Source organism: Neovison vison, chromosome 1 (assembly GCF_020171115.1).
Source record: "Neovison vison isolate M4711 chromosome 1, ASM_NN_V1, whole genome shotgun sequence".
NCBI lineage: Eukaryota > Metazoa > Chordata > Mammalia > Carnivora > Mustelidae > Neogale > Neogale vison.
In genome coordinates, this window is record NC_058091.1 from 14,638,608 (window position 1) to 14,664,258 (window position 25,651).

Sequence of the window (25,651 nt, forward strand, 5' to 3'; positions counted from 1 at the left end):
TCCTGATGATGTCCCATCTGATAGCCAGCACCAACTGTCAGCGTGTGAATAAAGACACCGCAAGGTGACTGCACCTAAAACTATCATGAGTCTCCCCATCTGAGGGATGGGGGAAAAGGGATAAGATATTCCCTGTGCCCTAGCCAAATTCATGATCAAGATAATACAATCTTTTTTAAAACGTATTTTGGGGGTAATTTATTACACAACAGCAGCAGGCAGAACACACCTGGATTATCTGCACAAAATGCCCAGAAAGGAAAATGATCCAGAATGGGCAGATTGGAGATTGGACTCCTGTGCTGGTACATCATGAAATGAAACAACATCTGGATACTTCCTCCACATTATGAACACTACTGACTATCAACGCCTTAATCCAGACCTTGACCTTCACCCGTGATACAATGGTAAAGGCCTGAACTCATCCTATCAGATATTATATGCAGTTAACAATTTTCTGTAGAAGCCATTAGCCCTGACCACTGCCTAGCTTATTATCAAAACACCTGGATCTTCTCCTAACTGGCAACCCAAAATATCTGCATCTGGTTTCTCACCACCAGAGAATAAAACACTCCCAGTTTTCAGTTCCATTTATCCTTATCAAGCCTTAATTGTGAGAAACAGACTTTGTAGAGATTTTCCCAAAGGAGAGTTTTTATGTTAAACAACTGGTCTATTTACTTTTATTTTTATTAAAAGTCTGTGAACCTTGTAATGGAATGTGTTCTCCTCTATGCTTTGTCCAAGAGAAGGAAAGTTAGAGCCAAATTTGTGGCCTGCTCCACAGAACTGTACAGATGTGCTTCTGCATGCTAATTCGACTCCTGGATTTATTATTTCAGTCGCTCTATTTTCCTTTTTTATAAATTTTGCCAATTATCGATTTACTCCTTTGTGTTGCATAGAGTTTTACGAAGCCATTTCAAATTCTCTGTGAAAGAGGCTATATATGCATCAAGTAATTAAAAAGACATCCCTCCACCTTCTGCCAAATCAACAGTGTTAGTGTGAATGCAAATGTTTATAAATATTCATCTGACTTAGCTTCGAAGCCAGAACAAAAGTGCCATATGATTAAGAATATGTTATAGGCAGAAATGCGCATGAGCTCATCCCCCCGAATTGAACAGCACAACTTGAATACCTTGCAATGTTCAGCACTGGTTGCTAATAGAGGGAGGTTGCACATTCTTGGTCTTGATTTGTATGTTTTTCTCCAGAGCCACAAGGCTTCAGATATAATTTCTACCTAGATATAAAACCTCGATATAAAACTGAAATGGCTGATAATGATCCATTTTTAAGAGACAAATGGGCATGGGGATGGCATCTGGGGTTCTTTGGGTTTACCAGTTTCACATTTTGAGTGAACACGACAGTAGATGAACATTATATTGATAAAGGGCCACATGACTGTGACAGGTTTCTCATTTTTCCTTAAGGAGAGAAAGGTTATATTACATTGTAAATAGGAGATGCAGAATTCCAGAATTATAGATTTAAAGGGGGACTTACATTCATCTAGTTCAGTAGTTTTTAAACTATTTTGAGAATCAAAACCTCTGAAAAATGTGAACCTCATATAAAACCCTCACATTATAAACTTGGTGAAGTGAAACTTCAAAAGCAAGAGAATTGAAGGAAGGGGGCTGGATCCTACTTACTCAGCCTCCCCTCCTCCACCAGAGCCTCCTTCTAGAACATAAGTCTTCAAGCAGAAGAACATTTAAAAACCAATGATCATAAAAGAATGAGAAGACAAGCCACAGAGTGGGAGAAAATATTTGCAAAAGATACCTGCCGAAGACTCTCATACAAAATATACAAAATGTGATGAAAAAATAATGATACTGTTATGCTGAAAATAAATAAATGAAAAGATATATATATATATATATATATATACAAAGAACTCTTTTTTAAAAAATTATTATTTTTTTTTCCAATTTATTTATTTTCAGAAAAACAGTATTCATTATTTTTTTACCACACCCAGTGCTCCATGCAAGCTGTGCCCTCTATAATACCCACCACCTGGTACCCCAACCTCCCACCCCCCTGCCACTTCAAACCCCTCAGATTGTTTTTCAGAGTCCATAGTCTCTCATGGTTCATCTCCCCTTCCAATTTACCCAAAAGCACATAGTGGGTAGGAGAAGAATCCATAAAAAATTATTTTTATTAACACATAATGTATTATTTGTCCCAGGGTACAGGTCTGTGAATCATAAAAAAATATGAAAAGAACTCTTAAAAGTCAACAATAAGAAAATGAACAACCCAATTTAAAAATGGGCCACAAAACTACAACAAATAATATTAAAATTTGCACTGAACCAGATAAGATCCCGAATAGTGAAAGCAATTCTGAGAAAGAAGAAAAAAGCTGGAGATATCACAATTTCCAATTTCAAGATCTACTACAAAGCTGTAGTAATCAAAATAGAAGGGTACTGGCACAAAAACAGACACCCAGATTAATGGAACAGAATAGAGACCAGAAATAAATCCAAATTTATATGGTCAATTAATCTATGACAAGGGAGTTTAGAATATACAGTGGGGAAAAGACAGTCTCTTCAGTTAGTGGTGTTGGGAAAACTGGACAGCCATATGCAGAAGAATGACAATGGACCACTTTCTAATACCATACACAAAAATAAAGTCAAAATGGACTAACGACCTCTATGTAATGCCTGAAACCACAAAAATCCTTGAAAAGACCACAGGCAGTAATCTTTTTAATATCAGCTGTAGCAACATTTTTTTTTTTTAGATATGTCTCTTAAGGCAAAGGAAACAAAACCAAAAATAAACTACTGGGACTACACCAAACTAAAAAGTTTTTTCACAGAAAAGGAAACCATCAGGAAAACAAAAAGATAACCTACTGAATGGGAGAAGATATTTTCAAGGGACATATCTGGTAAGAGGTTAATATCCAAAATATATTAATAGCTTATGCAACTCAACACCAAAAAAAAAAAGTCTTTTCAAAAAATGGGCAGAGGACCTGAACAGACCTTTTTCCAAAGAAGACATCCAGATGGCCAACAGACAAATGAGAAGATGCTCAACATCACTAATCATCAGGAGAATCTGAATCAAAACCATAATGACATCACCTCACACCTGTTAGAATGGCTAAAATCATGAAGACAAGAAATAACTGTTGATGAGAAAGTAGAGAAAAAGGAACCCTATGCACTGTTGGCAGGAATGTAAATTGGTACAGCCATTGTGGAAAACAGTATGGAGATCCCTCAAAAAATTAAAAATAGAAATACCATATGATCCAATAATTCCACTACTGGGTATTTACCCAGGGAAAACACAAACACGGAAAGATATTTATTGGAGCATTATTTACAACAGCTAAGACATGGAAGCAGCCTAAGTGTCCACCAGTGGATGAACAAATATGAAAATGTGGTATACCTACACAATGGAATGTTACACAGCCATAAAAAGTATGAGGTCATGCTATTTCAGACAAAATGGATGGACCTAGAGGGTATTATGCTACATGAAACAACTTTGACTGAGAAAGACAGATGCCATATGATTCCATTTGTAAGTGGAATCTTAAAAAATGAATAAACAAAAAGCAGAATCAAACCTCTAAATAGAGAACCAACTGACATTTGCCAGAGGGGAGGGAGATAGGTGTTTGGACAAAATGGGTGAAGGGGAAAAGGAGATACAGGCTTCCTGTTATGGAATAAGAACAGTATGGGAATAAAAGCAGAACATAAGGAATACTATGTCATTGTGAAGGTGATGATGTAATGGGACAGATGGGAGCTACACTTGTGGTGAACATGGCATAATGAATAAACTTGTCAGATCACTAAGTTGTATACCTGTAACTAACATAACATTTTGTGTCAACTATACAAAAAAAATTTTCAAAAAAAAATGGGCAAAAGACCTGAATAGATACCTCACTAAAGAAGAAATACACAGAGGGCAAACAAGCATATGTAAAGATGCTCCAGGTCATGTGCCATTAAGGAACTGCAAATTAGAAAAACAATGAGATACCACTATACACCTATCAGAATGCCCCAAATCTAAAACACTGACACCCCCACATGCAGGCAAGGATCTAGAGAAATAGGAGCTCTAGTAGGAATGAAAAGTGGTATTGCCACTTTGGAAGACAGTTTGGCAGATTCTTACAAAACTAAATATCCCCTTACCGTAAGATCCAGTAATCACGCTCCTTGGTATTTACCCAAATGAGTTGAAAATGTATGTCCACACAAAAACCTGAACATGGATATTTATGACTGCCCAAACTCGGAAGCAACCAAAATGTCTTACAGCAGGTGAATGGATAAATCAACTGTGGTGCCTCCAGACAGTGAACCATCACTCAGCACTGAAAAGTAATGAGCTACGCTGCTATCAAGAGATGTGGAGGAATCTTAAAGGCATATTACTAAGTGAAAGAAGACAACCTGGGAAGACTATATACTATATATTATATGATTCCAACTATATGATATTATAAAAAATGGCAAAACTATGGAGAGAGTAATAAAAGATCATTGTTTTTGAGGGAGGGAAGAAGGAAGACTGTATGCACAGAGTACAGGGGACTGTTAGAGCAGGGAAACCATGCCAGAGGTTGCTATCATGGTGGATATGTGCCATTATCCATTCGTCAAAACCCATGCTTGACAACACCAAGCATGACTAATGTCAAATATGGACTGCGGGTGGTAACGGTGTGTAATATGGGTTAATCAGTGGTACAACAAATGTACCATTTTGGTGCAGGATTTTGATAGTGGGGAAGGCTATGTGTTGGGGGTAGAGGAGGTACATGGGAAATCCCTGTACCTTTCACCCAGTCTTGCTCTAAACTGCTCTAAAATATATAACTGTTCTAAAAAATAAAGTCTATAAATAAATAAACAAAAATAAAATTAAAAAAATTTTTAATGTAAAAACCTCCCAAACCCACTGATCCCCTTCAGTGACTTTAATCATTGGGAAAAGGCTCTAAGAATTAGGGAACCAGGCCAGTGGCCACTACAGCTAAGAGGGTTTAAGGCAGGACAATGAGGCTGGATTGGCCTGGGGTCACCCTGTCAGTAAATAAGTGACAGAGCTGGGACCAGAACCCAGATATCCTTCACCCCTAGCCTACTGCTCAGAAACTATACAGAGAATTTCCTAATTTCAAGGTTTGTGAGAAACTAGACATAATTGATAATGGGCTCACCTCCAGAGATATTTGAAAAAAACTAATAATTTTCCTGGAATGACTTAGGAGCAATGCAGCCTTTCAAAACCATGCAGGATGGTGTGGAGAATGGAAGGAACACAGTGTACATGGACATCTTCTAAAAGTCTCTTTAATTAAGAACTTTCACCAAAATGTTGACAATGATTACTTTTGTGTAGCAAAATTATGAATTCTTAGGAGATTATTTTTCTTGGTGGTTTTTCTGTATTTTCCAAGTTCTCTGCCTTGGGCATGTAGGACTTTCATAATTTGGTGGAGGAAAATGTTATTAAAAATACAAAATAAAAGTCCCTTTCTTTCCTATTATTTCATGAGCTTTGTCAGAGCCTGGACTGATGAGAGAGAAATACAGCTAGTGAATGGAAATTCCAAGGAATGAGGAGCTTGCTATAGAGATATTACTTATCACATTTTCATAATATTTCTATCATCCCTAAGGCTGTTCACATTTCTGAAACTCTTCAAGGCTTGTCACTTTGACAAGAAATAAAGCTAACACTTCTGTCACTAAAGCTGCTGAGAATAATTTTCTTAGCTGGAAATGTTCCTAACATGTCATCAATAACCCAAACTAATGTCTAAGTACAAAAGAGGATCAGCTTCAAAAACTGGCAACACTTTTTGTCCCCAGAGGACTTGTGAGTTGGAATGCAAAGGGGCATGGCACTAAAGTTTTACTAGGAGATGCTGAGTGTTTGGCTTTCACTGAATGCGAAGGTTATGTGCTCTTACTCGAAGAGTGACATTTGCAGGGTAGTAGGGGGAATCGGGTAACTGGGTGATCACATTAAGGAGGGCACATGATGTGGTGAGCATAGGGTATGACATAAGATGGAAGAAGCACTGACCACTACCTCTGAAACTAATAACACACTACATGTTATTTAATTGAATTTAAATTGTAAAAAAATGAGTGACCTTTGCTATATCAAGAGAAAGAGTAAATGCTTCTTCACCTGTCAAAAAGAAGATGAATTTTACATTCTGGGTTTAATTCATCATTGTTGATACCAGTTTTAAAGAATGAACAAACTGCTCCTGCTTGTCCCTTTCTAACAGCCCTGATTAGCCATCCTTAGGGCTGACAATTGTTCTGAGTTGGAGCTGGACTAGCTTGCTCAACATCTGTCTGCTTCCAGCTGTGAGAATGTGGAGACAGGCCTGCATTTGATCCTTGGGGCATCAGCAACATTGGACAGGGTGCTCTTAGAATGGGCAGCCCCTCCATCACCAGAGAATGACATGGTTGGAATAGTAGTAGGCTCAGGCAGTAAGCTGCATCTTCCAAGTTCATTAGGGACTAGGAAAGGTCATCTATTTCTCACAAAGCCCCAGAGTCCAGAGCAAATGAAACCACAGAAGGAACCAAGTTGTCTTTCCCTGGATGAGTTTCTAATCTTTAATCTTATTCGATTGCTTAATATTTTCCATTTGGGGAAAAAAGCCTCTAATTGTAATGATGATATTGTCTTATATTCTTAAGTTATCTTGCTCTGACATAATAAACCCATTAGGCTGGCAGGACTGTTTAGAATTATTATTTCTCTTTGCTGGTTGAGGAAACCAATGAAGAGAAGTATATTTCCAGCCATTCAACCTGGTTTCTTTCTTTTTATAAATATCACTTTAAAAAAATCAGTGGTAAAGGAACCAGGAGCAGAAGGCAGAACATAAAATAGCAGGCCTTTGTGCACTCTGAGCTTGGAATAAGGACAGGTCCAGTATCTGGGTAAGTCACAAACCTTAAATTTAACATAACAAGCACCTATACAGACAATAACATAAAACAAAATTCACTAGGTGATAATTGGCTTCAAAAGGGGCTAACTTGAAGGTTCCTAACATGACACTTATAATATGACTGATGAAGAAATTGCTACCTATGGGTCTTTCACAGCAGAGGGCAGTAACTGGGCAGCAGAAAGCCAACTGCCCTCTCCCACGTGGCCTGTGGTCTGTACTCACCTGTCTCTCACATTGCATGATAAGGTTACAGTTACGTAAAAGTGTAATTTGATAAGGCTTTCCAGGACCGTAGGTAACACAAATCAAGAGCCTTTTGTACCCTTTTACCAGCAAACCTACTTCTACAAACACCAAAAGTCATAACCAAATGTGGGCAAAAGATGTAGGAAAAGAATGCAAAACAAGCATAGTTTATAATACCAGAAAAAGAGAAAGCACTTAAATGACTAATATCATATTTGTTGAGTGAATGAAGATATATCCTCCTGAATGATGATGCAGCCATTTAAATATTCTTTAATTTTTTTAAGATTTTATTTCTTTATTTGATAGAGATCACAGGTAGGCAGAGAGGCAGGGAGAGAGAGAGAGAGGGAAGCAGGCTCCCTGCTGAGCAGAGAGCCTGATGTGGGGCTCGATTCCAGGACCCTGGGATCATGACCTGAGCTGAAAGCAGTGGCCTAACCCACTGAGCCACCAAGGCACCCTAAAATATTTTTTATGGAAAGTATATGTGTATAACACTAATTAAAATGTGTAAATATGGGGAGGAGTCAAGATGGTGGAGAAGTAGCAGGCTGAGATGACATCAGGTAGCAGGAGAGCAGCTAGAGAGCTTATCTAAACATTGCAAACACCTACAAATCCAACAGGAGATTGAAGAGATGAAGAGCAACAATCCTAGAAGCAGAAAATCGACCACTTTCTGAAAGGTAGGACTGGCAGAGAAGTGAATCCAAAGCGACGGGAAGATAGAGCTCCTGGCAAGGGGCGGAGCAACAGAGCACAAAATCAGGACTTTTAAAAGTCTGCTCCACTGAGGGGACATCGCTCCAGAAGCTAAACTGGGGTGAATCCCACGTGGGCTCAGCGTGGCCCCAGGTCCCGAGAAGTCACAGAAGGATCGGGGGTGTCTGACTGTCACAGAGCTTGCAGGTGTGAGAACGGGGAAGCTGGCTATAGAGACAGAGCCGAGGAGTGAGCTCACACCTTGGGGTTACCCTGAACCGGTCACGGGCTGGATGAGCTCAGAGCGCAGCTGGAGGCCAGGGAGATGGGAGTGATTGAGCGGTTTTCCCTGAGGGCGCACTAACGAGTGTGGCCCCCAGCCCTCGGCTCCTCCTGGCCAGAGACTGGGAGGCCGCCATTTTCATTCCCATCCGCTGGAACTCTACGGAAAGCGCTCAGGGCACAAAAGCTCTTGAAAGTGAACCTGAGCTGATTACTTAGCCTGGCCCCTGGTAAGGGCGGTGCAATTCTGCCTCAGGCAAAGACACTTGAGAATCACTACAACAGGCCCCTCCCCCAGAAGATCAACAAGAAATCCAGCCAAGACCAAGTTCACTTACCAAGGAGAACAGCAGAATTCCAAAGGAGGAATAAGCAAAGCATGGAATTCATGGCTTTCTTCCCATGATTCTTTAGTCTTGCAGTTAATTAATTTTTTTAATTTTATTTTTCTTCTGCTAAATTTTTTTTTTAACTTTTACCCTTTCCTCTTTTAACTTTTTAAACTAGTTTATCTTAATAATACCTTTCATAAAAAAAATCTTCTTTGAACCTACATTATTATAGTCATATTTTATCCTTCAATGTATCTAACTTTATTTTTTGTATACACATAGGGTTTATTCTTCTAAAAAATTTGGGGTACAACATCTTCTAATAGATCAAAATATACCCCAAAATCTAGCTCCGGGCTTGTTCTAGTCTCCAGCCTGAGCAAATTCTCTCCACTTTCTTTACCTTTTTTGTCCCAATCAACTTACTTTATCAACTCCTTATTCAGAAATTTAAAAAAAATATATTTTTCTCACCTTTATAGGCATATTCCATTCCTTCATTGTGTTTACCCTTATATGTTTTTCATTCTTTAAAATTTGGGGAGATAGTTTCTTCGAAGAGACCAAAATATTCACAATATTAAGTGGGGGAACCTGTTCTATTCATCAGTCTAATATATATATATTTTTTTTCTTTTTTATGTTTTTTCTTTATTTGTTTTCATTTTTTAAACTTTTTTTCCTGAACTTCTTTTTATCCCCTTTGTCCTTCCCATGAATCAGGGTCTCTTCTGATTTGGTTAAAGCACATTTTCCTGGGGTCTTCACCACCCTTTTAGTATTTTATTTGCTCCTTCATATATTCTTATCTGGACAAAATGACAAGGCGGAAAAACTCACCACAAAAAAAGGAAAAAGAGGCAGTACCGAAGGCTAGGGACCTAATCAATATGGACATTGATAATAATCTAGATCTCAGATCTAGAGTTGAGAATGATGGTTCTCAATGTTCTAGCCGGGCTCAAAAAAGGCATGGAAGATATTAGAGAAACCCTCTCTGGATAGATAAAAGTCCTTTCTGGAGAAATAAAAGAACTAAAATCTAACCAAGCTGAAATTTTAAAAAGCTATTAATGAGATGCAATAAAAAATGGAGGCTCTTACTGCTAGGATAAATGAGGCAGAAGAAAGAATTAGTGATATAGAAGACCAAATGACAGAGAATAAAGAAGCTGAGCAAAAGAGGGACAAATAGCTACTGGACCATGACGGGAGAATTTGAGAGATAAGTGACATCATAAGAGAAAATATTAGAATAATTGGGATTCAGAAGAAGCAGAGAGAGAGAGGGGAGCAGAAGGTATATTGGAGAGAATTACTGTAAAGAATTTCCCTAATATGTCAAAGGGAACAAGCATCAAAATCCAGGAGGTGCAGAGAACCCCCCTCAAAATCAGTAAGAATAGGTCCACAACCCGTCACCTAATAGTAAAATTTACAAGTCTTAGCAACAAAGAGAAAATCCTGAAAGCAGCCTAGGAAAAGGAGTCTGTAACATGCAATGATAAAAATATTAGACTGGCAGCGGACTTATCCACAGACACTTGGGAGACCAGAAAGCACTAGCATGATATATTCAGAGTGCTAAACTAGAAAAACATGCAGGCAAGAATACTATATCCAGCTAGGCTATCACTGAAAATAGAAGGAGAGATAAAAAGCTTCCAGAACAAACAAAAACTAACAGAATTTGCAAACACCAAACCAGCTCTACAGAAAATTTTGAAAGGGGTCCTCTAAGCAAAGAGAGATGCTAAAAGTAGTAGATCAGAAAGGAAGAGAGACAATATATAGTAACAGTCACCTTACAGGCAATACAATGGCACTAAATTCATATCTCTCAAAACTTACGCTGAATGTAAATGGAGTAAATGCCCCAATCAAAAGACACAGGGTAACAGAATGGATAAAAAAAAAAAAAACATCAATATGCTGCCTACAAGAAACTCATTTTAGACCCAAAGACACCTCCAGATTTAAAGTGAGGGGATGGAAAACAATTTACCATGCTAATGGAAATTAGAAGAAAGCTGGGGTGGCAATCCTTATATCAGATCAATTAGATTTTAAGCCAAAGACTATAATAAGAGATTAGGAAGGACACTATATCATACTCAAAGGGTCTGTCCAACAAGAAGATCTAACAATTTTCAATATCTATGCCCCTAACAGGGGAGCAGCCAACTATATAAACCAATTAATAACAAAATTAAAGAAACACATTGACAGGGGCACCTGGGTGGCTCAGTGGGTTAAAGCCTCTGCCTTTGGCTCAGGTCATGATCCCAGGGTCCTGGGATCAAGCCTTGCATCGGGCTCTCGGCTTGGCAGGGAGCCTACTTCCTCCTCTCTCTCTCTGCCTGCCTCTCTGTCTGCTTGTGATCTCTGTCAAATAAATAAATAAAATCTTAAAAAAAAAAAGAAACACATTGACAATAATACAATAATAATAGGGGACATTAACAGTCCCCTCACTGAAATGGACAGATCATCCAAGCAAAAGATCAACAAGGATACAAAGGCCTTAAATGACACATTGGACCAGATGGACATCACAGATATATTCAGAACATTCCATCCCAAAGCAACAGAATACACATTCTTCTCTAGTGCACATGGAACATTCTCCAGAATAGATCGCATCCTAGGTCATAAATTAGGTCTCAACCGGTATCAAAAGATTGGGATCATTCCCTGCATATTTTCAGACCACAATGGTCTGAAGCTAGAACTCAATCACAAGAGGAAATTGAAGAAGAACCAAAAAAATTCATCGAAACAAATGATAATGAAAACACAACAGTTCAAAATCTGTGGGACACAACAAAGGCAGTCCTGAGAAAAATATCTAGTGACACAAACCTTTCTCAAGGAACAAGAAAGGTCTCAAATACACAACCTAACCCTACACCTAAAAGAGCTTGAGAAAGAACAACAAAGAAAGCCTAAACCCAGCAGGAGAAGAGAAATTATAAAGATCAGAGCAGAAATCAATGAAATAGAAACAAAAAAAAAAATTAGAACAAATCAACGAAACTAGGAGCTGGTTCTTTGAAAGAATTAATAAGATTGATAAACCCCTGGCCACATTTATCAAAAAGAAAAGAGAAAGGACCCAAATAAATAAAATCATGAATGAAAGAGGAGAGATCACAACCAACACCAAAGAAATACAAACAATTATAAGAACATAATATGAGCAACTCTATGCCAACAAATTTGACAATCTGGAAGAAATGGATGCATTCCTAGAGACATATAAACTACCACAACTGAAACAGAAAGAAATGAAAACCAAACAGACCCATTACCAGTAAGGAGATTGAAAGAGTCATCAAAAATCTCCAAACAAACAAAAGCCCAGGGCCAGACGGCTTCCCAGGGGAATTCTACCAAACATTTAAAGAAGAATTAATTCCTATTCTCCTGAAACTGTTCCAAAAAATAGAAATGGAAGGAAAACTTCCAAACTCATTTTATGAGGCCAGCATCACCTTGATCCCAAAACCAGACAAGGATCCCATCAAAAAAGAGAACTACAGACCAATATCCCTGATGAACACAGATGCAAAAATTCACACCAAAATACTAGCCAATAGGATCCAACAGTACATTAAAAAGATTATTCAACACGGCCACGTGGGATTTATTCCAGGGCTGCAAGGTTGCTTCAACATCCACAAATCAATCAATGTGATACAATGCATTAATAAAAGAATGAACAAGAACCATATGATACTCTCCATAGATGCTGAAAAAGCATTTGACAAAGTACAGTATCCCTTCCTGATCAAAACTCTTCAAAGTGTAGGGATAAAGGGCACATACCTCAATATTATCAAAGCCATCTATGAAAAACCCACTGTAAATATCATTCTCAATGGAGAAAAACTGAAAGCTTTTATGCTAAGGTCAGGAACATGGCAGGGATGTCCATTATCACCACTGCTATTCAACATAGTACTAGAAGTCTTAGCTTCAGCAATCAGACAACAAAAAGAAATTAAAGGCATCCAAATTGGCAAAGAAGTCAAACTATCACTCTTCATAGGTGATATGATACCATAAGTGAAAAACCCAAAAGACTCCACTCTAAAACTGCTAGAACTTGTAGAGGAATTCAATAAAGTGTCAGGATATAAAATCAATGCAAAGAAATCAGTTGCATTTCTTTTTTCTTTTTTTTTAATTTATTTATTTTCAGAAAAACAGTATTATTTTTTCACCACACCCAGTGCTCCATGCAATCCGTGCCCTCTATAATACCCACCACCTGGTACCCCAACCTCCCACCCCCCCGCCACTTCAAACCCCTCAGATTGTTTTTCAGAGTCCATAGTCTCTCATGATTCACCTCCCTTTCCAATTTACCCCAACTCCCTTCTCCTCTCTAACACCCCTTGTCCTCCATGATATTTGTTATGCTCCACAAATAAGTGAAACCATATGATAATTGACTCTCTCTGCTTGACTTATTTCACTCAGCATAATCTCTTCCAGTCCCGTCCATGTTGCTACAAAAGTTGGGTATTCATCCTTTCTGATGGAGGCATAATACTCCATAGTCTATATGGACCACATCTTCCTTATTCATTCGTCCGTTGAAGGGCATCTTGGTTCTTTCCACTGTTTGGTGACCGTGACCATTGCTGCTATAAACATTGGGGTACAGATGGCCCTTCTTTTCACGACATCTGTATCCTTGGGGTAAAAATAAAGCTGGGGGCATCACGTTACCTGAGTTCAAGCTTTATTACAAAGCTGTGATCACCAAGACAGCATGGTACTGGCATAAAAACAGATACCTAGACCAGTGGAACAGACTAGAGAGCCCAGATATGGACCCTCAACTCTATGGTCAATTAAACTTCGACAAAACAGGAAAAAATATACAGTGGAAAATGTCTCTTCAATAAATGGTGCTGAGCAAACTGGACAGCTACATGTAGAAGAATGAAACTCGACCATTCTCTTACACCGTACACAAAGATAAACTCAAAATGGATAAAAGACCTCAACGTGAGACAGGAATCCATCAGAATCCTAGAGGAGAACATAGGCAGTAATCTCTTAGATATCAGCCACAGCAACTTCTTTCAAGATATGTCTCCAAAGGCAAAGGAAACAAAAGCGAAAATAAACTTCTGGGACTTCATCAAAATCAAAAGCTTCTGCACAGCAAAGGAAACAGTCAAAAAAACAAAGAGGCAACCCACGGAATGGGAGAAGATATTTGCAAATGACAGTACAGACAAAAGGTTGATATCCAGGATCTATAATGAACTCCTCAAACTCAACACACATGAAACAGGCAAACATATCAAAAAATGGGCAGAAGATATGAACAGACACTTCTCCAATCAAGACATACAAATGGCTATCAGACACATGAAAAAATGCTCATCATCATTAGCCCTCAGGGAGATTCAAATTAAAACCACATTGAGATACCACATTACACCAGTTAGAATGGCCAAAATTACACTATGGAGTATTATGCCTCCATCAGAAAGGATGAATACCCAACTTTTGTAGCAACATGGACGGGACTGGAAGAGATTATGCTGAGTGAAATCAGTCAAGCAGAGAGAGTCAATTATCATATGGTTTCACTTATTTGTGGAGCATAACAAAGAGCATGGAGGACAAGGGGCGTTAGAGAGGAGAAGGGAGTTGAAGGAAATTGGAAGGGGAGGTGAACCATGAGAGACTATGGACTCTGAAAAACAGTCTGAGGGGTTTGAAGTGGCGGGGGGGTGGGAGGTTGGGGTACCAGGTGGTGGGTATTATAGAGGGCAGGGCTTGCATGGAGCACCGGGTGTGGTGAAAAAATAATGAATACTGTTTTTCTGAAAATAAATAAATTGGAAAAAAAAAGAAGAGATTATGCTGAGTGTAATAAGTCAAGCAGAGAGAGTCAATTATCATATGGTTTCACTTATTTGTGGAGCATAACAAATAGCATGGAGGATAAGGGGCATTAGAGAGGAGTAGGAAATTTGGGTAAGTTGGAAGGGGAGGTGAACAATGAGAGAATATGGACTCTGAAAAACAATCTGAGGGGTTTGAAGTGGTGGGGGGGTGGGAGGTTGGGGTACCAGGTGGTGGGTATTATAGAGGGCACGGCTTGCATGGAGCACTGGGTGTGGTGAAAAAATAATGAATAATGTTTTTCTGAAAATAAATAAATTGGAAAAAAAAAAAAAAAGAATGGCCAAAATTAGCAAGACAGGAAACCAGGAAACAACATGTGTTGGAAAGGATGTGGAGAAAGGGGAACCCCCTTACACTGTTGGTGGGAATGCAAGTTGGTGCAGCCTTTTTGGAGAACAGTGTGGAGATTCCTCAAGAAATTAAAAATAGAGCCTTCCTATGACCCTGCAATTGCACTTCTGGGTATTTACCCCAAGGATACAGATGTCAGTTGCATTTCTTTACACCAACAACAAGACAGAAGAAAGAGATATTAAGGAGTCAATCCCATTTACAATTGCACCCAAAACCATAAGATGCCTAGGAATAAACCTAACCAAAGAGGCAAAGAATCTATACTCAGAAAACTATGAAGTACTCATGAAAGAAATTGAGGAAGATACAGAGAAATGGAAAAATGTTTCATGCTCATGGATTAGAAGAACAAATATTGTGAAAATGTCTATGCTATCTAAAGCAATCTACACATTTAATGCAATCCCTAACAAAATACCATCCATTTTTTCAAAGAAATGGAACAAATAATCCTAAAATTTATATGGAACCAGAAAATACCTTGAATAGCCAGAGTTTTATTGAAAAAGAAAGCCAAAGTTGGTGGCATCACAATTCCAGACCTCAAGCTCTATTACAAAGCTGTCATCATCAAGACAGTATGGTACTGGCACAAAAACAGACAGACAGATTGGTGGAACAGAATAGAGAGTCCAGAAATAGACCCTCAACTCTACGGTCAACTAATCTTTGACAAAGCAGGAAAGAATGTCCAATGGAGAAAAGACAGCCTCTTCAATAAATGGTGTTGGGAAAATTGGACAACCACATGCAGAAAAATTAAATTGGACCATTTCCTTACACCACACATGAAAATAGACTCAAAATGGATGAAGGACCTCAATTTGAGAAAGGAATCCATCAAAGTCCTTGAGGAGAACACAGGCAGCAACCTCTTCGACCTCAGCCGCAGAAACTTCTTCCTAGGAACATTGCCCAAGGCAAGGGAAGCAAGGGCAAAAATGAACTATTGGGATTTCATCAAGATCAAAAGCTTTTGCACAGCAAAGGAAACAGTTAACAAAACCAAAAGACAACTGACAGAATGGGAGAAGATATTTGCAAATGACATTATCAGATAAAGGGCTAGTGTCCAAAATCTATAAAGAACTTAGCAAACTCAACACCCAAAGAACAAATAATCCAATCAAGAAATGGGCAGAAGACATGAACAGACATTTCTGCAAAGAAGACATCCAGATGGCCAATAGACACATGAAAAAGTGCTCCATATCACTTGGCATCAGGGAAATACAAATCAAAACCACAATGAGATACCACCTCACACCAGTCAGAATGGCTAAAATTAACAAGCCAGGAAAGGACAGATGCTGGTAAGGATGCAGAGAAAGGGGAACCCTCCCACACTGTTGGTGGGAATGCAAGCTGGTGAAGCCACTCTGGAAAACAGCATGGAGGTTCCTCAAAAAGTTGAAAATAGAACTACTCTATGACCCAGTAATTGCACTATTGGGTATTTACCCTAAAGATCCAAATGTAGTGATCCAAAGGGGCACATGCACCCGAATGTTTATAGCAGCAATGTCCACAATAGCCCAACTATGGAAAGAACCTATATGTCCATCAACAGATGAACAGATAAAGAAGAAGTGGTATATATATACAATGGAATACTATGCAGCCATCAAAAGAAATGAAATCTTGCCATTTGCGACAATGTGGTTGGAACTAGAGGGTATTACACTTAGCAAAATAAGTCAATAGGAGAAAGACAATTATCATATGATCTCCCTGACACGAGGAAGTGGAGATGCAATGTGGGAGGTTTGGGGGGTAGGAAAAGAAAAATGAAACAAGATGGGATCGGGAGGGAGACAAACCATCTGAGACTCTTAATCTCACTAAAGAAAATGAAGGTTGCTGGGAGAGGGGGGTCGGGATAGGGTAATGGGGTTATGGACATTGGGGGGATGCTGTGGTGAGTGCTGTGAAGTGTGTAAACCTGGCAATTCACAGACCTGTACCCCTGGGGCTAAAAATAGATTATATGTTTTTAAAAAAAATTTTTTTAATTAAAAAATAAAATAAAATGTGTAAATATAAATATGGGTATAATACACTCACAGCATGGAAAGAGAAGAAAATAGTACCTCTCACAAATGGAGTGTTAGTCTAAGCAGACATTGTTTTAAGAGCTAACTCAGATTAGCAGGTTGACACTGTCACAATCTCCATTTCATGGACCAGGAAACAGAAGCACAAAGGGTATAAGCAATTATCACCACTGCTATTCAACAGAATAGTCCAGAGCTCTGTGTCCAGAGTCCCACAACTAAGAAGTATCAGAAAGGGGATCTGAACATGGAACTCGAGTCTTTGGCTCTTCATCCTATACTAGACTGCAATGAGGCACATCATAAAGCCCAACCAGTTGCCTAACTTCGGGTCATTGTTTATTGCTCTAATAATATATTTTGTATTCTTAAATGGTTTCAATTGAACATACTGCTTTATAATTGCAAGCTTATTTTTTTAAAAGATCAGTTTTCTTTTTCCTTTTTTTTTAATTAAAAAAAATTTTTTTAAGTTTTCTTTTTATAAATGTCTCAGTCTTTAGACTGTGAGGACCTTGAGGTAGGAACTGCCTTAGTAATCACCACTATTACTATCACCACTGGTAGGATCACTGACAGCGCCACCCTTAGGTGCCAGGGAGCAGTCCCTACGCCTCACCTCGTGGAAACCACAGGACAAAAACTACTACAGAGAAGGCAATGAAGGGCAACTTTGCATTTCCAGCACTTAATACACCCTTAGAAAGCAGTAAATACTCAATAAAGGGTAGTGAAACTAACAAAAAATAGTGTCTCAAGCCATGGCTATCACTTGGTTCAGTGGACTGCTGCCTAATGTGACAGAAGAAGCATAAAACCTAAAATCTAGATATAAAGTAAAGACTCAGCGAAAAATAGGCCTGAGGCAGTCTGAATTCACCTCAACTTACAGAAGCAGCTATACCCCTCCTGGGGGAAAGTGCTGGAAGAGGTCAAAGCCAGCCTGTGCTCGGGACACAGGGAGGGGAGGACAGAACTGGCAATAGGAAGTCTGTTTTTCCATCTTTCTTTCACTATGAGAGAAGCAGTCAGAGAGTCAAGAGGCCCTGAGTGGAAGGCCACACCCAGAAGTAGGTCTTCCAGCTAACTGGAGGGATGTTCAGTTTAGACTAGAACTTAACAGGACAGTCTGACATTCCATTTAAATGTGTCAAGAAGCATACATACTCTATTACAGCTTTTACGCATTCAATGAGTATGTTGTGGGGAACGATAAGCCCATTAAAAAACAATATTTTATTTTACTTGTGAACCTAAGAATTAGTGGTATTTTATTGTTTCTTCTCAAGTATTAAAACACTTTTTAAAATATAGGTCGATATGCCGGCATGAGTAAAGGAAGGACACCTAAGGCCCTTCCAAATACAGGCCTTGAGTATACTTCTGGTCCTTTGATTAGAACAAGGTGATCGTGACACCAAAATCTTGGTAGACTATTTGATTGCTTAATATTTTCCCATTGGGGGAAAAAGAAGACTATAACAGCAATGATGATATGATCATATTTTTTTTGATATGATCATATTTTTAAGCAATCTGACTCTGTCACAATAAACCCATAAGATTGGCAGGACTGTTTTGAATTTATTCTCTCTCTTTGCTAGTTTAGGAAACCAATGAAAAGCAGTCCTGTGGTTTGATGAGATCCTCACTGTTAGATGAATGAATTGGGGGATGGGGGTGGGGTGCAGAACCTTCCCCCTTGCCTTTCTTCAGCCTCCAGCTAAGTCCCCTCATCCTCAAGACTCAGTCGGTCTATCTGTCCTCCAGTAGCAACCCTACTGTCCTGTGCTTATCTATAACACAGCCCTCATCTCCTGATATGCAAATAAGGAGTTAATTATCTGTGCCCCCACCTTACTCATTTGTATGCCTCCAGGCCCAGCATAGCTCTGAGCAGGAGTGTGTGCAGAAGTGGTTAGTCTCACAGCACAGTGGAGAACGATTTTAATTGTAGCTGAAAGGTCATCCTCTATACGGTAGTTTTCAAACAAGGTTTCACATACTCCTGAGAATTAAAAATAAAAGGTCTTTAAATTGTCGTAGAATTTTATAATTTTGTGTTTTCATTTTAATGATAGTCTAAGAAATACCATAAAGACATGAATACCAGGGTGCCTGGTGGCTCAGTGGGTTAGAGCCTCTGCCTTCTGCTCAGGTCATGATCTCAAGGTCCTGGGATCAAGCCCCACATTGGGCTTTCTGATTAGCAGGGAGCCTGCTCCCCCCCCCCACACACTCTGCCTGCCTCTCTGCCTACTTGTGATCTCTGTCTGTCAAATAAGTAAAATCTTAAAAAAAAAAAAAAAGACATAAATACCAGAATGTTCTGCAGCACTTACATGAACAGTTCTCCATTCTGGTGAGATGGGAGTCTTGGATGGGGGGAGCTTTAATCAATACTAATATTCGGGCCCTGAACCTGAATGACACCTGAACCAATTACATCAGAACCTCTGGAGGTGGTTCCCCCCACAGGGATTTATTTTTTAAGATCCCCCAGATGATTGAAATGTGTGCAGCATTGATCCTCACCAATCTAGATGATCCGTATCATCTTTGTTTCCTAAGTAACAGGTTTCCCACCTGTACTTACCATCACCTCAAATCCACTAGTTATATTTTAAGTACCTCAAATAAATAAATACAGAAGCCAACAAAATATATCATGGATATGTTCTTGCCAAAGCCAGGTGTTACAACATGCTGTACAAGCAAAGGTTTTGTCATCGATCTGGATATAGGCAAGTGGGGGTGGTGGGGAGATGGGACTGAGTCATCACTAGAGCACGTGGTAGACCCCAGCAGACCAGAGGTCCTCCTCAGCATGTTAGAAAACAGGAGCTCAATTTCTACAAAAACATTATAAGTTTGCCTTTTAGTTTCTATTTAATTTGTGAATTTGTTTTGGTTTTGTACTTACATAAGAGCTATAAACAAAGTCTAAGCTTGGTTGTCCATTTAAATAATAAATATGGTTATACATATTTAAGCAGCATTATAATACAAAGAACAGGAACATTAAAGTCAGTGTTAGGGGAGTCGGTGGCATTTTTTTTTCTTTTAAATGGATCAGACTTAAAAATGCTGATTTCATAGTTTCTGGCCCCTGGTCCAAAGGGTGGTTGAATCCAGGACCCAAGAGACGGCTTCCCCCTTTGTTGGTGGTCTTGACAGCGCAAGATGATTCTGTTCCTCCCCAAGGCTCTCGGTATGATTGGAAAGCTGTTCCTAATATTAGAACGCTGCAAGGGTTTCCTGGCTCCCAACAGCGGCTGCATTTTGACCCATCCCAGGAGGTCACATTAGGACTCCCCCAGTCTTTCCCTGAAGGCAGGCTTTTGGTTGGTTTCCCTAATTCCACAGAAGCTCCAAGAAGTGTGTGCAAGATACAGGACCCAATCCTCTCGGTCCGTGGCCTGAGTCTCTTCCATTCACCAGAAGGACATTTTGGTCATAAGAATGCAATTTTTTAACCACAAAAGGCAGGGGTGATCCTCCCTCAGAATATCCAGACAGGAATTTATTTATTATCTATCTGCTAAGAACTCAGTAATTCCTTTGAGAGAGAAGCACCTTATCAAAGGGCACCCATCATCCCCTAAGTAAGTGGTAGAGTTGCTTCTCTTGAGTGCCGGGCCTCTCCAATGACAAAGTCTGTGCCACACCAAATTTTCAGTGGTTTAGTGGAGACCCTAAGCTTGTTTCAAGCCACGCCAGAAGTCTGTAGCAGGCAAAGTTTCTGATCTGTGAGCCCACTACCTACAGAGCCCAGTCATCCAGAGAGAAGGAGACAATGAGTCACTTAACAACTGTGAAGTACCATTTATCTTAAAATCACAACAATAGGAAGGCTCCCCAGGGAGAAAATTTGGCATTACAAAGAACTCAAGAGATAATATAATCAAAACTCTGCCAGGGCCAACAACTGCCTTCCTGACGATGTACTCATTGGCAATTAACAAGGCCTGCTCCTGTTAGAAGCCTTCAACTGTTCAGAATTAATGATCCTCAATGTTTACAGTCAATATTTTTTTAAAAAGTTCTTTCGTCTAAATATAGGGACTCTAAATCATTGTCTTATTTCTCAAGTTAAAACTATAAATGCTCTAAATGACTGTCTAATAATTAACAGCACAAAGAAATCAGCTCAAGAGAGAGGAGATGGGGCACCTGGGTGGCTCAGTAGGTTAAGCCTCTTCGGCTTAAGGTCATGACCTTCGGCTCAGGTCATGATCCCAAAGTCCTGAGATCGAGCCCCGCATCTGGCTCTCTGCTCAGCAGGGAGCCTGCTTCCCACCCTCCCTCTGTCTGCCTCTCTGCCTGCTTGTGATCTCTGTCTGTCAAATAAATAAATAAAATCTTTAAAAAAAAAAAAAAAAAGAAAGCGAGAGAGAGAGAGAGAGAGAGGAAACATTTTTTGTGATGAGAGATTGTCATAATCAATCATGAAGTAAATGTTTCTCCGCCCAGGGCTCTGGTGAACACATCTAAAGCGAGTAAGTGTCATAGCTTCAGCATCATATGCTTTGTTAAGGCACCAAGGTGACAACATTCACCGTATTAACCAAGCAGAACTAATGACAGACAAGAACGGGCACCATGTTTATGGTTATGTTTAACATATATGCTCCTGGTTGACATTCCATACCCCTTGTTTTCTGAAATGAACATCAGGGTACACATTTTAGAAATGGGGCCATAATTCTTTCTAGTATTTTGTCTTCCTTTTTGCTCTACAGGTTTTTACCTTTATTCCCCTCTATTACTCCACCAGTTGAAAGAGAAACGATGTCTGAAGGCAGTTGTGATAAACAGGTAATCATGAGAACAGTTTTTCTATAGAGTAAGACATTTCAGTAGGGAGGCAGGGATCCAGCAGGCCCAGGGCAGACTTCTGGGTACCTGGAGCTGCTTGTGAGCCAGGAGAGGAAATCAGATCTACTGTTAAACAGGGGACAGGGGAGCTGGAATCTGGGGTCTGATGGGCTCTCCAGAGACCCAGAGGGATCAAGTCACCAGGGAGTGAGGGATGAAATGCTCTTTGAAATTACTGGGGAATATAACAAACTGTGGTCAGTAACAGGTTCAGAAAAGGGGCAGAAACAATTAAGTTGAATTTTGAAGGCCAAACCAAACATCTGTTAGAGATGGTAGACTTACACATATTAAGCTTTGATGGGTAAATTCTTCTGAGTCTTGAAAAACACTCACTAAAAGGGTAGTGATCTGAAAGGGAGTAGACTCCAAGGGACTTGTGAGACTCTCATGGTAGGAGGGGGCAGGAGGGGGATGGAAAGAAACACAGTGAATGGACCAGTGAGAGCTCTGGGAGTTATCTGCCACTCCCACTCACTGTAGCATTTTCATAAAGGTTGCCAACATTAAGGTTCAGTTAACAATCAATTATTACCCATGAGATCAATCTTGCTCAAAAATTTCTCTCAATACAACTGAACAGCACAATTCAGCAAGTCTCGGGGGAAGAGTCATGGTCTCTATTATTAATATTATCCTTCCGTCCCTGTGTACTTTGAAAGCCTAGCAGGAAACCTTTAAACCGAAGTACTTCATTATACACATAATTTATATTATATACATGTATAAAGGTATAAATAGTCAGTTGAGCAACCAACTCTTGGTTTCAACTCAAGTCATGGTCTCAAGATTGTGAGATCTCTAAAATAAATAAATGTATCTTTTAAATTAAAAAAAAAAAGGGTATTGAATGGCTCCATTTTTTTTTTTTTAAAGTGAGAGAGAGAGAATGAGTGACCACAGGCACATGCGAGCTAGTGGGGGCAGGGGAGAGGGTGGGCGGGAAGGAGCAGAGGGAGAGGGAGAGTGAGAATCTTATGCAGGTTCCACTCCAATGTTTAACTGACTGAACCACCCAGGCGCCCCCAGACTGGCTCCTTCTGAACTGGAGATTCTCGAATGATGGTGATGGCTGCCATTGATTGAAGGCCTACTGTGTTCCATAAACCACACTTGACATCTTATATACAGTTTTCCTTTTAGATCATAATAATGCGAGGAGATGGGCATTATTTTTCCCCATTTAATAGTTTGATGTTATCTAGATAGGGAAAGGATGACATGTTTCATAATGGTAGAAAGAACATGTGATAAATGGGAACTTTCCAAGACCCCATAGTCCTATCCAGCAAATAAACATCTAGAAGGACAGAATGGCATGACACCTGTTGACAGTTCACAGGTTAAAGACTGTGAGAAATGTAAAAAAAAAAAGTTTATATAGTTTGTAGGGAAGTCAGGATATACATGCATGGAGAAGCCATCCCGGTTACATTAAAAAACTGAAAACACAAAACCAAAAAACAATGCCATCAGTTTTTGTGTATTTAGCATAAAATTTCTGAATTAGTGAACAAATGAATGCTATCAGTCAACCGATCGACCAAATGTTAGATAGTAGGGTACGGACTCTAAGAACTAAAATAGTTTGGTGAAGGGAATCATTATGGACTTGGGTGGTCGCAAGATTTCCTGAATGAGATGAGGTCAGAGTTGGGCCTGGAAGAATTATACTGGAATTGTCAAGAAGGACTGAAGTCCCACTGAGCAGGGGGAATAGGGAAAACAGGCACAGATGACCCCTTCCTGGTCCCTGGGTCTCCTTCTTCAGCACCAGCCCTGCCTCCTATCACTGTTCCTCTCCGCCTTTTGCCCTGCGCTCATCTGCTCTGCTCACGTTTCCTTCTCCTGAGATCCACCCAGCTAGTTCTCAGAATGCCTTGGAGCTGGCACTGATTTTGCTAAAGCAAGTCTGGATTAATCAGGAATGCCTCTGTCCTTTAGTGGACAGTGGAAAAGTCGTGTTCGTCCTATGAATGATTCTAGGCTTTTGTAAGCGATGTAATGAAATAATCCTAAGGAGGCATAAATCATGATGAGTATCCCCCATTCCAAACAGCTGTGAAGGGGCTTTCCATGGGAATTCCAGCATTTGGGAGACCCTCTTTTAGAAGCTGCAGAAAGTCACTCCTAGTAGTCCACAGAACAACCTTCCAACTACTCTTTGGCCTCCGCCTCAAAGTCAAGGCCAACATAAACACACCCTCTCAGATTTTGGTGACAGGGACACAGCACACAGCCCAAAGCTCCCCCATACACTGAGGTCTTGTTTCCCAGGAATCAGAAAAGCATCTCTCAGCTCAGCCTTCCTGAATCTTTTCTAACTTGGCTTCTGTCCGAGATTCCTGGAATGACCGTCCCTTTGGTCCTTATCTCATGACAGGGGAAGCACTGACCTAGTGCGGAGTCATGAATTGGTTAGGCTTTTAGAAGAATCTGTACCTTCAATTGTAGGCAAAGATTGTTAGGATTGTAGTAACCTTCCTAGGACTGACTGCCTTTTTACTCTGAAAAGTCTCCCAGCACCGCACCATTGTGTTTCATTCTTGTCCTCTCTAGTTCTGTTTTTCAGGAACAATATGACACACTAAGAGCTGTGCTCAGCAGCAGACCTGCTTTTTCAAACATAGCTCACTTCTGGATTGAAAAGAGTGGTTTCACTTTTTACAGGTTGGGAGACGGCTTCTGTTTTGTTCCTGCCTGCGAGTCAGCAGCACTGCCCTTGACAGAAAAGACATGCCGAGGCCCTGAGATCTCTCTCAGGAGAAGGACAACTGTAAACTCTGTCAGACTCCAGGGCCTTGTGTTTGCAAACTAGTGTTCTAACCCTTCAAGTGCAAGGAAGGAAGCTCACAGAAGATTCTGAGTAAGAAGGAGAAGAACAAGGACAGCACAGGGAAGATTCAGCACCGTGAGGAGGAGTCAGGTGTTGGTCCCAGCTCTGCAGTGGGAAATGTGTTTTGAGATTCTGCAGCCAATCTCTCACAAAGACTTTCTTGTGAGGGCTGACATTTTTTTTCCTCTGGGATTTAAAAAATCCTGGGTCTATGCATTCAATATTTTGATGGCCAAAGTCTTGCCCTTTTTTAATATAATATTTTAAAAACCCTACCCTCTCATAGGAACAGAACAATAAGGTAGAAAGAGGCTACACAGATTTGAAGGGAGTGTTTTTGGTGACCAAGATCAGAGCATCTACTTGTGTGGGTTATATAACTCCAGCTAATTTTTGCTTCCTGTCTGGGGTGTTATTAAAAGTGGGAAAAAAGTCCCAGCACTTGATAGGCCTGCTTTCCCTGAAGTTAACAGATTGCCCACAGGAAAGCCATCAGCATGTGCCAGCCCTCCACTGAAGAAGGACCAGGTTCAGGGCCTGGCACAGTGCAGCCGAGTGGCATTGCTCCCAGAACTCTCTTCCAATAAAGAGCCATTGTGGGATGTGAACCCTTCAATGTACCAGACAAATGACTGAAATGAAAAGCACAATGCATGTGAGTGGAACCAGAAACTTGAATGGGGCGGTAATCACTTCCTCAGTGTGGGTCACAGTGTTTCTCAGGTAACTTTGTTCCGTAATTCAGTCCTTGCCTAGTGGAATAGTACAGATTTCCATTTATCAGTTGATAAGTGAGGATGATTACTGTCTAACCATGAAGAGATATAGGTTCTTAGCACTAGAGGGGAAGGGAAGTGGAAAATGGCTAGGGGAGGTGTGGAAGGGTGGGTGTTCATCGGGAAGAGACAAGACATATGAAAAGAGAAGAAAGTACTGATTCTCTTCCCATGTGATCAGCACGAACTATAGTTCAGCTCTCGGGAAACTGGAAACCCTATCTGATTCTAAACCAGGCCTAGGGCTT

At 40.0% G+C, this 25,651-nt stretch overlaps 1 protein-coding gene across 3 annotated transcripts in view; it reads right to left on the reverse strand.

Annotated features, from left to right (window-relative positions):
• ESR1 (estrogen receptor 1) overlaps positions 1–25,651 on the reverse strand; it is a 408,797-nt gene that overhangs the window by 19,107 nt on the left and 364,039 nt on the right. The gene's annotated exons all lie outside the window — the stretch shown is intronic.